The 13,752-nt window shown below is 44.1% G+C and overlaps 1 pseudogene across 1 annotated transcript; it reads right to left on the bottom strand.

Moving 5' to 3' along the window:
- Positions 1-662: 662 nt before the first annotated feature.
- On the bottom strand, positions 663-1,187 carry LOC104658344 (annotated as a pseudogene). Its single transcript, XR_747420.2, has one exon. The product of XR_747420.2 is annotated as a 60S ribosomal protein L32 pseudogene (transcript).
- Positions 1,188-13,752: the final 12,565 nt, after the last annotated feature.

A 13,752-nucleotide genomic window follows, 5' to 3' on the forward strand; every position in this document is an offset into this window, starting at 1 on the left:
CAGCTGAGCCTGGGGAGGTCAAGGCTGTAGTGAGTGTGCCACTGCACTCTCAGCATGGGTGAGAGCAAGACCCTGTCTCCAAAAAAAAAATCGGGGCCACATGTCACTAAATTCTAAGAGTACCAGTCAAGAGGCTCAATTGTCACCAGTTAGGTCCCCGCCTTGGCAAACTGCTGTAACATACCTGAAGCAGCAGCTGGTGGGAAGGTTATAGGAGACTGAAAGTGCTTTTCCAGTAACCGTGGTGGATTACCTGGAAGAGCAATTTGTACATCATCCTGTTCTTTCTGGACAGAAGTTACAGGATGCAATTTAGGCATCCCATAACAATCTGTTTAAGAAATTCATCTGGGTATTTCCATGCATATTTTCTCAATTCTCACAAGCATCACACGGAATAACCTGTCACCTAACTTTACAAAGCAAGGTTAAGAATGACTACTTGTGGCTTGGGACCCACAGCTTCTCCAAGTGTCTTAGAACCTACCAAGTCTGTGCCCCTCATCCCCAGCCTCAACTGTGCACTTGAGGCCACGTTCCCCTGTTCAAGGACCGAGTGTCCTTTACAAATCCCCTCCAAATGGGAGATTCCAAAGGGGTTTGAGCAAAAGAACGATCTCTGTGACCAACTAAGTTAGCCAAGAAGCTGAAGACTTAAAACTAAGGAAGGAAGATGCCAGATGGCAGTTTTTACATTTATTTAAACAGAAAACGTGCACACCAGCTGTCTACTCATTTTCTTCACTGCGCAGCCTGGCATTGGGGTTGGTGACTCTGATGGCCAGCTGGGCGGCTCTTTCCACGATGGCTTTGCGGTTCTTGGAGGAAACATTGTGAGCAATCTCGGCACAGTAAGATTTGTTGCACATCAGCAGCACTTCCAGCTCTTTGACATTGTGGACCAGGAACTTCCGGAATCCACTGGGCAGCATGTGCTTTGTTTTTTTGTTGCTCCCATAACCAATGTTGGGCATCAAGATCTGGCCCTTGAATCTTCTATGAACCCTGTTGTCAATGCCTCTGGGTTTCCGCCAGTTCCGCTTAATTTTGACATATCGGTCTGACTGGTGCTGGATAAACTTCTTGGTTCTTTTTTTGACGATCTTGGTCTTCATAAGGGGTCTGAGGGCGGCCATGATGCCGAGGAGGAGATGGCTGCCACCTCCGTAGGCAGCGCCGAGGAAGAGAGCTATTTAATTCTTACAACATTTATGAGGTAGGCTGTATTAGTCTGTTTTCATGCTGCTGATAAAGACATACCCGAGACTGGGCAATTTACAAAAGAAAGGGGTTTAATGGACTCACAGTTCCACGTGGCTGGGGAGGTTTCACAATCATGGAGGAAGGTGAAAGGCAGGTCTCACATGGGAGCAGACAAGAGAAGAGAGCTTGTGCAGGGAAACTCCCCTTGATAAAACCATCAGATCTCATGAGACTTATTCACTATCACAAGAATAGCACGGGAAAGACCCACCCCCATGATTCAATTACTCCCACTGGGTCCCTCCCACAACATGTGGGAATTGTGGGAGCTACAATTCAAGATGAGATTTGGTGGGGACACAGCCAAACCATGTCACAGGTCTACAATTATCTCCCTTTCACACATGAAAGGTAGGCTCAGAAAGGGTAAACTGATCAAGGTCACAGAGCTGGGTTTCAAACTCAAGCAGTCTGGCTCCAGAGTCCAACAGGCAGGAGAAAGTAGTAGACTGCATGGCATAATTGCAGCTCTGTTCAGAAGGCTAGATCCATCTGACTGTTTTCACACTAAATTCTGGAGGCACTGACAAAGCTCTGAGTCTGTGAAACTCAGGAAAGAAGACCCCAGTACTTCTCCCAAGGAAAGAGAAGCCATTCTAGACATTCGTTGTGCAGATCAGAAGGAAAGGGCTTGCTTTTTTTCTTTATTTATTATTTTTATTTATTTTTATTATTGTTTTGAGACGGAGTCTTGCTCTGTCACCCAGGCTGGAGAGCAGTGGTGCAATCTCAGCTCACTGTAAGCTCTGCCTCCCGGGTTCACGCCATTCTCCTGCCTCAGCCTCCTGTGTAGCTGGGACTACAGGCACCTGCCACCGCACCCAGCTAATTTTTTGTATTTTTAGTAGAGACGGGGTTTCACCGTGTTAGCCAGGATGGTCTCGATCTCCTGACCTCATGATCCGCACGTCTCGGCCTCCCAAAGTGCTGGGATTACAGGCGTGAGCCACCATGCCCGGCAGGAATGGGCTTTCAATGCTCTACTTGGGTTCAGGAGACACTAGACTGATGGTCAGTGGCATGGACCATTTTGGTGCTCTTTGTGCTCTTTACAGCTGTTCTTTTGATTAGTCTATGCCTATGGCATGCCAGTCATCAAATATTTGTCATGTCACCCTGGATAGAGAGAAGAATGCCTTGTTTGTAAGGAGTTAGAAGTTGAACAATCTTCTCAGAGGAGCCTGGGGATATTCTTGGAAAACAATAGCTCCCTGGCTTGGGCACATAAACAGGCTATGTGCTTGATGGTCCTTCAAAGTCCTGCATGGACCCCAGGATCTCATAAATACTCACATATAGTGCCGGATTGGCTGCTCTCATTTGGGAAAAAAAAAAAAAAAAAAAAAAAAACTCTTAATATCAGAAGTGTTCCTTAGTAGAAACATGTGTTTGCCAGTCCTGCTTCACCACTCCCTTCCTCAGTAACTCCCCACCTTGCTATTCCTCTCTTCCCACTTACATTCTTGGTGAGACTTTCCATGGGGCACTTCTCCCTGAGGGCCAAGGGAAGGCCATGACTGGAACCCAGTGAGGCTGCTCAGATGTTTGCTCGGAATACGAATCGTGAATCAGAAGACACAAAGACAGGAAGCAGCACAGATACATCCCTAAACAACACCTATGAGAAAGCAGCCCTGGTTGCTGATAGATGACCCAGCTATTTGGCTTTTTTCTTCAATTACACCCTATAGACTGGCATTATTTTTATTTTCTTTTCTTTTCTTTTTTTTTTTTTTTTTGAGGCAGAGTCTCGCTCTGTCGCCCAGACTGGAGTGCAGTGGCCGGATCTCAGCTCACTGCAAGCTCCGCCTCCTGGGTTTACGCCATTCTCCTGCCTCAGCCTCCCGAGTAGCTGGGACTACAGGCGCCCGCCACCTCGCCCAGCTAGTTTTTGTATTTTTAGTAGAGACGGGGTTTCACCGTGTTAGCCAGGATGGTCTTGATCTCCTGACCTCGTGATCCACCCGTCTCGGCCTCCCAAAGTGCTGGGATTACAGGCTTGAGCCATCGCGCCCGGCTATTTTCATTTTCTAAAGTTATCCAGAGTCCATTTCTGTTTTCTGCAATCCAGAACTCCCCAACTCATATGGGGTTCAATATCTAATGTCAGTGTTTTTTTCTTAGAAGCTTTTAATCCTAAAAGACAGATCTTTCCTTCCCGGCCCAGCCTCCCCCAACCCCAGGACCTAAGTCCTTTCTCTTTCATTTCCTTCCAGAGCTTCCTGAGCCAGGGTGGAAAAGGGCTCTTGTCAATGTGCTAAGCTTTACCTTGAGGGATGAGTGAAGACACCCTTTAAATTACCTATAAAACTCTTTGATTCACTCAGCAGAGGTTGCCATGGGCAATTTGCTAAGCTTATTGATTATTTTCTGTTTAAATTAAAGTTTGATGTCCTGGAACAGGCTGTGCAGTGCATGGAGTTAATGGAAAAGGTTGAGATCCAGGGAGACACACTCGCTGGGGAAATGGAGGGTATTCAAGGGGAAAACAGGGAGTCTATGAAGAGGAGATTGTCAGCACCAAGTTGTAGTAAATATGATGGCGATAAAAAAGATAGAGAAAGGAATTCTTTTATGGAGAAGGGCAGCTTCCCAGACATTTAAAGCCTCAGGGAGACAGAGGAAAAAAATGTATTCATTCTACAAATATTTGTTGAATGCCTATTATATGTCAGACACTGTGATGGGCACTGGGGAACAATAGTGAAGGCACCATCCTTGACTCTCAGCTCTAAATCAGTGGTTCTCAAAGTGTAGTCTCTGGTGCCACTGAATCCCCATTGCCTGGGATGGATGTTGGCCCCACCCCAGACCTACTGAATCAAACTCTGGAAGAGGGGCTGAGTCCCTTTCACAGGAACCTGTTGCATGCTATAGTTTGAGAACCACTGCTCTAGATCTCAAGCCTCTGAGGAGTAAACCCAGGCTCCTGAGAACCAGGAGCTCAGTTTGAGTCAGTGTCATTGTCACCAACATCTGGTTGAGCATTTATCATTGCCAGGTATTACGCTAACCATGACATGGGTTCTTTTTTCCCTTTTTTTTTTTTTTTTTTTTTTTTTTGGTGACAGAGTCTTACTCTGTTGCCCAGGTTGGAGTGCAGTGGCATGATCTCAGTTCACTGCAACCTCCACTTCCCAGGTTCAAGTGATTCTCCTGCCTCAGCCTCCCAGGTAGCTAGGATTACAAGCGCCCATCACGATGCCCAGCTAATTTTTTGTATTTTTGGTAGAGACGGGGGTTTCACCATGTTGGTCAGGCTGGTCTCAAATTCCTGACCTTAGATGATCTGCCCGCCTTGGCCTCCCAAAGTGCTGGGATTACAGGCGAGAGCCACCGCACCCAGCTCGACATGGGTTATTTCATTGCATCCTTACAACAACCCTTCAGATGGAGGATGAAATGGAGGCACGCTGGAAGCAGGTGGGGTAGGTAAAATTCAAACACAAGAGTTTAAGTGTTCTGTCTACCATCTCCCAAACACCAACCTCCCACAAGTTCTGTGACTGTTTCTGCCCCAGTTAAAGCTGACATTCAGACTGACACAGAACCATGGTTTCCCCCAGATGAGCTCTATTGTGAGGCTGGATTTATTTATTTATTGAGACAGGGTCTCATTCCTGTTGCCCAGGCTGGAGTACAGTGATACAATCACAGCTTACTATAACCTCAACTTCCCCAAGCTCAGGTGATCCTCCCACCTCAGCCTCCTGAGTGGCTGAGACTACAGGTATATGCCACCACACCTGGCTTATTTTTTGTATTTTTTTTGTAGAGACAGGGTTTTGCCAAGTTGCCTAGGCTGGTTTTGAACTCCTGGGCTCAGGTGATCCACCCGTCTTGGCCTCCCAAAGTGCTAGGATTACAGATGTGAGTCCCTGTGCCTGGCAATGTTTGGTTTTAGATTCTTGAGGAAGAAAGAGGAAGTAAAAGGGCAGAAAGTGTAGAATAGACTAGGAAGGAGACAGGAAACGTCAGCGGTGAGAAAGCAGGCCAACAGTTCCACCTGCACAGTTATCTTCATCTTTATGGGAAGCTAGTATTCAAAATCACCATAGACTGATTAGGTATGGAAAAATCTCATCAATTCAGTCAAAAAGGGTTTTCACATCCTAATGCCTAAATGTCAAGCCCTTTAAATCTTCCACTTGCAGTGTGTAACAGTTTTGTATTGTTGCAGTAACAAAATCAGTATTCGTTTGCCATGGCTGTTGTAACAAATTACCATAAACTTTGTGGCTTAAAACATTACAGTTTTATTCTCTTATAGTTCTGGAGGTCAGAAGTCTAAAATTAAGGTGTTGGCAGCACTACATTTCTTCTGAAGACTTCAGGGGAATATCTATCTCCTTCTGTTTTCCAGCTTGCATTTTCCAGAGGTTTCTTGCATTCCTTCGCTTGTGGCCCATCTTTCCATCTTTAAAGCCAGCAACTTCTTCTCTCCTATCTGACATCGCTTCTGTTCTTACAGCTCTCTCTACTCATAGACTTCCGTCTCCCTCTTATAGGGACCCTTGTGATTACATTGGACCCAACTAAATACTCCAGGAGAAGCTTCCCATCTCCAGATCCTAATTTAGTCACACCAGCAAGGTTGTTTTGCCATCTAAGGTAACAAATGTATAGCTTCTGGGGATTAGCAGGTAAACGGCTTTGGGAAGGGTAACACTATTCTGTTTGTCATACTCTGTGTCCTTAGGAAAGTCATTTTTCTTTTGGAAAGCTTCCACTTCTAAAAACAAAAAAACAAAAAACAGGTCGGGGGGATTAGAATACTTCCTGGTCCTAATCTTATAGGAATATGTACATCATTTCAATTACAGATGTAAACACTATTGTTGCCTCAGTGTCCTCATCTGACAAATGGGATAAAAGTGATAAACATCACTTTTCCTCATTCGGTTAAAAATCTGTATTGCTTACCTACTCTGTGCAATTGTTGTGTTCGTGTTCTGCTGGAAAGGCTCCAACACAGTGCTACAGAAAAAAAAAAATACTCAGCAAAAGGTAGCTGTATAAGTTAGATGTTATAGCCTTAAGTATGTGTCAGCAACAGACAGAGATGAGGCGAATTCTCTTGAGGAACCAACCATCTGATGACTCATATCATCATGCAGTGTTTGGAAGAGAAGCAATAAGCTCAGGTCTCAAGATGCTTCGGTGATCATGAACTTGAGGGCCTGTCCACTGAGCTGAGGTGTCAAAACGAGCCTCAGTATTTCCCATGGTAGGTGACAGGCTGAGGCTGTCACCACCAGAGGCTGTTGCTGCCATTCCCCTGGAACCGCGTTTGTTGATGATCAGGGGAACAAAAAGCAGCAGCCGTGTCCACCAGAAGAGAGACATTAAAGTTGATTAAGTGACTGGGCCAATTAGCGTCTGGCTTCATGCAGTGTGGAGTTAATTAGCCTCTACAAAACAACAACAGCTGCCTTGATGGTAGGGCAGGAGGCCCAGCGGAGAGGAGCCACGGGAAGAGAAGTGATAGACCTAGTGCTTAATAACTTGGTTGCAGTGGGCCCTGCTCCACTAAAATGTAGAACAAAGCCCAGGGCAAACTTTCTTGCCTGCTTCCAGACCGCGCATGGGGTGGAGAGCCACAGCCCCCACCCCTTAGGGAGAGGCCAGACTCAGACCTCAGACTTGCATTTCTTTTTGAGACTAAGTCTAGCACAGCTTAGTTTGCATTCTAACAAAAATCGCTGCTCTACACACCGTCTTGATCCTTAACTCCCTAATTCACAGTTTCCTAATGGTGATATTTTTTCCTTATTACAAAAGTAATATATACTTATTGGGGGGCATTTGAAAAGTACAGAAAAATACCTAGAAAAAACAGAATACCCTGATCCTGAAATAGATTCTTTCATTCATTAATCATGTATTGTTTACCTACTAAATACCACTGCTGTTCAAGGTGTTCAGACAAAGCATCTATCAGTTTAGTTTTTTCTCCATGCAAATATATATGCTGTTTCACAAATTGAACTCAGTGTGCATGATCTTTATCCACTTTTTAGCAATGTGTCACCATTTTTCCTATCTTTCCTATCCTTTCCTATATTTTTTAAACTACTTAGCCTCTACGGTTCCACTAATTACACATCATTGTATTGTGCATTTACTTATGCCTTCTGCCTCTTCTTTTAACAAAGTTCGTCAGGTTAGAGACAACACCTTTTTTACCACTAAATCCCCAATAGCTCAGAGCCTAAATCAAAGCTGAGCATGTGGTGGGCACTCACTAAAAATGCGATAAATGAGTAAGCAAATGAGTGAAGGAATTTAGCCAGTCCTTTCTTGTGGGCCACTGAGGTTGTTTCCACTTCTTTACCATTGAAAAAAAACTGTTGTACCAATTAAGATTGGATTCAAATACAAGTGACAGAAACTCCGCCAAAGCAGTGGCTTAGACAAGATAGTTTCTTTCTTTTCTTTTCTTTTTTTTTTTTTTTTTTTTTTTTTTTTACAAAAGCCAGGAAATTAAGGCCAAGTGCCATGGTTCATGCCTGTAATCCCAGCCCTTTGGGAAGCTGAGGCAGGAGGATTGCTTGAGTCCAGCCTGGGCAACATAGTGAGACCTTGTCTCTACAAAAAATAAAAAATTATTTGGGCATGGTGGTGCACACCTGTAGTCCCAGCTCCTTGGGAGGCTGAGGTGGGAGGATTGCTTGAAGCTGGGAAGTCAAGGTTGCAGTGAGCCGAGATCGTGCCACTGCACTCAGCCTTGGTGACAGAGTGAGACCCTGACTTGAAAAAAAAAAAGGCCGAAAATTAGTCCAGGACTTGCATGATGCTTTGCTATTCATTGGTGTGGATGCCATTTTCAAACGTCACCTCATTGTTCAAATGGCTGCTAAAGCTTCCAAGCAACGACACAGAAGGGAAAGGAGAAGGACATGGACATTTCCTAGAAGTTCCAGATACCACCTCTGCTTGCGTTCTTATCAATGAGGATTTAGTCACATGACTGTATTAACCGCAAGGGAGTCTGGGAAATGTGGTCTTAATTATGTAGCTAATACCCAGAGCTACAGTAAATTAGAAAGAAGGGGAAGAAAATTGGGGGATCATTAGCTGGGATGGCTCTTTGACCCCTGGGTTGACCCCAACCTCTAGTTAGCTCTTCTGTAATACAACCCTTAGTTTCTCTAGATGAGGGCATCTGGATATCTGTCAAGTCAGCCTGGCTTATTGGACTCAGGCCTGGGACCAGTGTACTGGAAGAGTTTTAGTGCCTTCATCTCCCTGCTGTAAACTTCATCTTGCCAGTTGACTTAGTCATTGCCAAAGATTGACTCAATAAAGATGCCCCATTTCCCAGAGGATGGTTTTCTAATTAGTGTGAAGAGAAAGTTCCAGCTGTGAGAACAGAAATCTGAGTTTCTGAAATGCAATGATTATTAGTAACAATCAATCAAACAGCTTCACAGGACAATGGAGAAAAAGCCAGCTCTCAAGGATGCTATGTGGAGCAAGGATGATGGCTGCCTGGAACAGGAGGCAGTGTGGCTCAACTGCAATGTGGCCAAGCCCCTGAGACAGAGGGAGACTTTGTAACAAGGTTTTACTGCCTGCAGGAAAAATCCTGCCAAAACGCATTCAGGAACGTGCGGGGAGACGTGTATTCATTATTATGCCCCTAGCAGCTATCGCAGGAAACCATCTGGGCTCAGTTGGCCTATAAATTTGCAACTTGCAGTTGGGTGGGCTACAGGGAATCGGCCAAGCAGGAAGTCAAGGTGTGAAGTGGATCTGGCAGGTTCTATACACAGGGCTAGCTCAGAAAGTTGCCACTCCTCGCAGTTATTTTTCCTTTTAATTTTTTATTGTGAAAAAAATCACACATAGAGAAAAGTGCATAAAACATACATGTACACTTTAACAAATTATCATAAAGTGAATACAGATGCTGTAGTCACCCGGGTCAAGAAATAGGACATTGTCAGCTCACTAGAAGCTTCTTATGTGCCCATTTAAACACAACACCCCGTTTCCTTTCAAAGATCACAATCCTGATTTTAAGTATAACTTCCTTGCCTCATTTGACCATTTTGCCATTTAAGTGCTCACTCCAAAACAATAGTTTGTCTATTTTTGAACTGTATATTGTTGTACAGAATCATAGAGTTCATATTCTTTTGTGTGTGGATTTATTTGTTTATTGATTTTTTAAGAGATGTCTTGCTCTGTTGCCCAGGCTGGAGTGCAGTAGTGTGAACATAGCTCCCTGCAACCTCGAAATCCTGGGCTCAAGTGATCTTCCTACCTCAGTCTCCTGAGGAATTGGGACTCCAGGAGTGTGCCACCACATCTAGTTATTTTTTAAATTTTTTGTAGAGATGGGGTCTTGCTATGTTGCCCTAGGTTGGACTTGGACTTCTGGCCTCAAGTGATCCTCCTGCCTCAGCCTCCTGAATGGATTTTTTTTTGGGCTCAACATTCTTTAAAAGGTTTATCCATATAAACATTTAAAAGGTTTATCCATATTATCATAATATGAGCATAAAACCTACTTTATGTATTTTCATTACTGAATATTATTTGGTTTACTTATTTTACTGCTTTTAGACATTTTGCTGTTCCTGGACATTTGGGTTGTTTTCAGTCTGGGTTTATTACAAATAATGCTGCTATGAACATTCTTGTACATACAGGCTTTTGCACATATGTCTGTTTGAGAACCACATCTGTAATTCTCAAACTTCAGTGTGCATAAAAATAGCTGGTGAGCTTGCAAAGATAGAGATTCCTGTTTGTTTGTTTTTTCCTAGGGATCTTGATTGAGTAAGTCTAGGGTGGGGCTCTCAAGTTTTCATTTCTAACAAATTGTTACTGAGCTACTGATCCCTGGACCACTCCTTGAGTAATATTACAGAGCAGGGGTTGCCAAACTACCTCCCATAACCCAGAATGGACCCACTACCTCTTTTGTACAGTCCGTGCACTAAGCATGATTTTTACATTTTTTAATGGTTGGAAAAATCCAAAGAAGATGCATTATATGAAATTAATTATATACAATTCAGGGCTGGGGGCAGTGGTTCACACCTCTAATCCCAGCACTTTGGGAGGCTGAGAGGGGAGGATCACTTTAGTCTAAGAGTTCGAAACTAGCCTGGGCAACATAGTGAGACCCCCATCTCTACAAAAAAATGTTTTTAAAAAGTAGCTGGATGTGGTGGTGTGTGCCTGTAGTTCCAGCTACTCAGGAGGCTGAGGTGGGAGGATCACTTGAGGCTAGGAGGTCAAGGCTACAGTAAGCCGTGCTTGCGCCACTGCACCCCAGCCTGGATGACAGAGCAAGACCCTGTCTCAAAATAACAATAAAAATAAAAAATCTCAAATTTTGGTGTCCATCATTAAAATTTTAGTGCATACAGCCACACCAGTTTCTTTGTGCATTGTCTGTGGCCACTTTCTTGCTCAGCAGAGCTGAGTAGTTGCAGCAGAGACCACATAGCCTGCAAAGCCTAAAATTCTGACTTTTTAATCTTTTACAGGAAAAGTTTTCTAATGCTTGATTTAGAGTATATGCTTTTGAGCTGGTATTACTGGGTCATAGGATAGGCATTTCTAACAGTTTTAATAGTAGATAATGGCAGCTCTTCAAAGTGGCTGTGCCCCTCTGCATTCCCACTGGCAGTCAACGAAAGTTGCTATTGCTTCACATTCTTACCAACATTTGGTTTTGCCAGATTTTAGGCTGGGTGTGGTGGCTCATGCCTGTAATCCCAGCACTTTATTTATTTTTATTTTATTATTATTATTAATTGTATTTATTTACTTATTTATTTATTTCGAGATGGAGTTACACTCTTGTTGCCCAGGCTGGAGTGCAATGGCATGATCTTGGCTCACTGCAACCTCCACCTCCTGGATTCAAGTGATTCGCCTGCCTCAGCCTCCCGAGTAGCTGGGATTACAGACACCTGCCACCACACCCAGCTAATTTTGTATTTTTAGTAGAGATGGGGTTTCATCATGTTGGTCAGGCTGGTCTCGAACTTCTGACCTCAGGTGATCCACACGCCTGGGCCTCCCAAAATGCTGGGATTACAGGCTTGAGCCAACATTTATAATAAGGGACATTGAAAACAAATGTTAGGCAATAGAGGGATGGATAAGAAAATTATGGTTATGTTTGGATGATAAGATACAGTACAGTTATGAAAAGAAAGATTATAGAAATATGAATAAATGATTTTAATATAATTTTAAGTGAAAAAGAATGGAATGTAATACAGAAAAAAATTATATCTGTGGGAAAAAATAGAATTGTTGGAAAAAAGTACTGGAAGGAATATACTGTAGTGGTAATAGTTGTTATGAATATAGGTGAATTTTTCTTTTTTTCTGTTTTCCAAACTTTAAAATGTGTTTATATAAATTTATAGTAAAGACAGAAGTAAGAAACCACTTCCTATTGCTGACTGTCTTCAGTTTTTCAAAGTACTTGCCATGTGCCACTCAATATGCTAAATGCTTTACATGTGTGATCTCATTTAATCCTCAGAACCCTTATGGGGTAGTGTTTTAGGTTATTATCTTCTTACGAATAAGAGGAGGAGAAGGAAGCTTGGAGAGGGGAAAGAACTTGCCTCAAGGCACGCGGTGGGAGGCAGAGTTGGGGTGTGGATGTGAATCCGCCAGGCACCACAGCCTGTGATCTTAACCCCTGAGCGAGCCCGCTTCCACTTGCTACAGAACTGTGGGGTCTTTCTGGGGAAGTGGGTTCAAGGATGGCTAAAGTGCTATTCTGCCTAGAAGAAAGCAGGTCATTTAGTCTCTAGACCCCTCCAGTCTTCTGACTCTGATTCTCAGCCTCATCCAACACTAACTAACTGGGTGATCATAGATAGCATACCTATTCCTGCAGAACCTCGGCTGCTTCTTCTGTCAAATGCAATAAATAGACCTCTCCTCATAGCTTGTTGCGTTGATTAATGAGATTATATATAATCCCACATCGTACAAAAAGGAGACGCTTTGTGAATTTATTTTTCTCTACCCAAGGACACAGGAAACTTTAAAAAGCCCCAGCCTTTTCCTGTCACTTGGCCTCTGGTTATTGTCCTGGGTGTAATGGAGTGGAAAACTCTATACATGGCTCCCTCTGACAGTGAATTTCTAATCTCGGCAAACTTAATGGTTTTTGTCAACCTGGTTGTCCAGTGAGAGCGGATTAGGAGAATGACTTCCCTTGTCACTAGAAAGTTGACTTGCTTCACAGCATTTTTCCTGATGCCAGTGGGAGGCATGATCGATACAACACAGACCTAAATACTTACCTGTGGTTTCGGAAGCTGAGGACAAAGGTTGGGAGTTCCATTTAAGTGCCTTCAGCCATTTCCAACTAGACCCAGGCGTGATGTGCATTAAGCGGTTCAGGCTGGTGACCCGGAGCTCCACGGTCTGAGGGGCAAACCAGAAATCTAGCAGTTGCTTCTTCCTGACCAGTGATGCAGAGGCCTCTTGGCTCAGGCTGGATTTGTCTTCCCTGCTCCAGCTTTCGCGTCTGCAGAAGAAAGGCCCATTAGTTACTGTCTGTGCTGCAAGGGAAGGATGGCCTTGCTGGTTTCTATATCAGGACTTACCAGAAACAGTGCACGGCAGCAAAAATGGACAGGGACTGCTAATGGAAACTTGGTTCCAAATCCCTTTACACACAGCTAGCCCAAGGCCTGGAGGCCACACGTTGCCTGGGGCAGCTCTTGTGCCAGGCTACACTCTGCGGCAGATGAAACTGAGAAACAGACTTCAGTGTCCACCAGAATTAACTCCTGCCACATCCAGGGTAGCCCTCTCTGTCCTGGACGGCAAAACAAAGCCCTGTTTTACTGAGGCACTTAAAATCATGTTGCTTCCTTGGAGAGGCCTTCCCGGGCTTTTTAGGCTAGGTCAGGTCCCCCGCTAGCACTTTCTCTTCACTATAGTCATTATGATTGGAAACAAATCATGATCTATATCCATTAAACCATAAGCTCCATGAAGGCAAGGTCTTTGCTCGCCTCATTCACTGCTGATCAAAGCATATAAACATATTCAGGACCATAGTATGTGCTCCATAAATATTTGTTGTATGCAGGGTATTAGTCTGTTCTCATGTTGCTATAAAGAAATCCTGGAGACTGGGTAATTTATAAGGAAGAGAGGCTTAAATTGGCCCACAGTTCCACAGGCTGTACAGGAAGCATGATGCTGGCCTCCGCTTGGCTTCTGGGGAGGCCTCAGGAAACTTACAATCATGGTGGAAGGCGAGTGGGAAGCAGGCTTGTCTTACGTGGCCAGAGCAGCAGCAAGAGAGAGAGGGCGGAGTTCTCACAAGAACTCACTATTGCCACGATAGCACCAAGATAGATGGTGTTAAGCCATGAGAAATGCCCCCCCATAATCCAATCACCTCCCACCAGGCCCCACTTCCAGCACTGGGGATTACAATTTGACATGAGATTTGGGTGGGGACACAGATCCAAACCATATCACATA

Source organism: Rhinopithecus roxellana, chromosome 15 (genome assembly GCF_007565055.1).
Source record: "Rhinopithecus roxellana isolate Shanxi Qingling chromosome 15, ASM756505v1, whole genome shotgun sequence".
Taxonomy (NCBI): Eukaryota; Metazoa; Chordata; class Mammalia; order Primates; family Cercopithecidae; genus Rhinopithecus; species Rhinopithecus roxellana.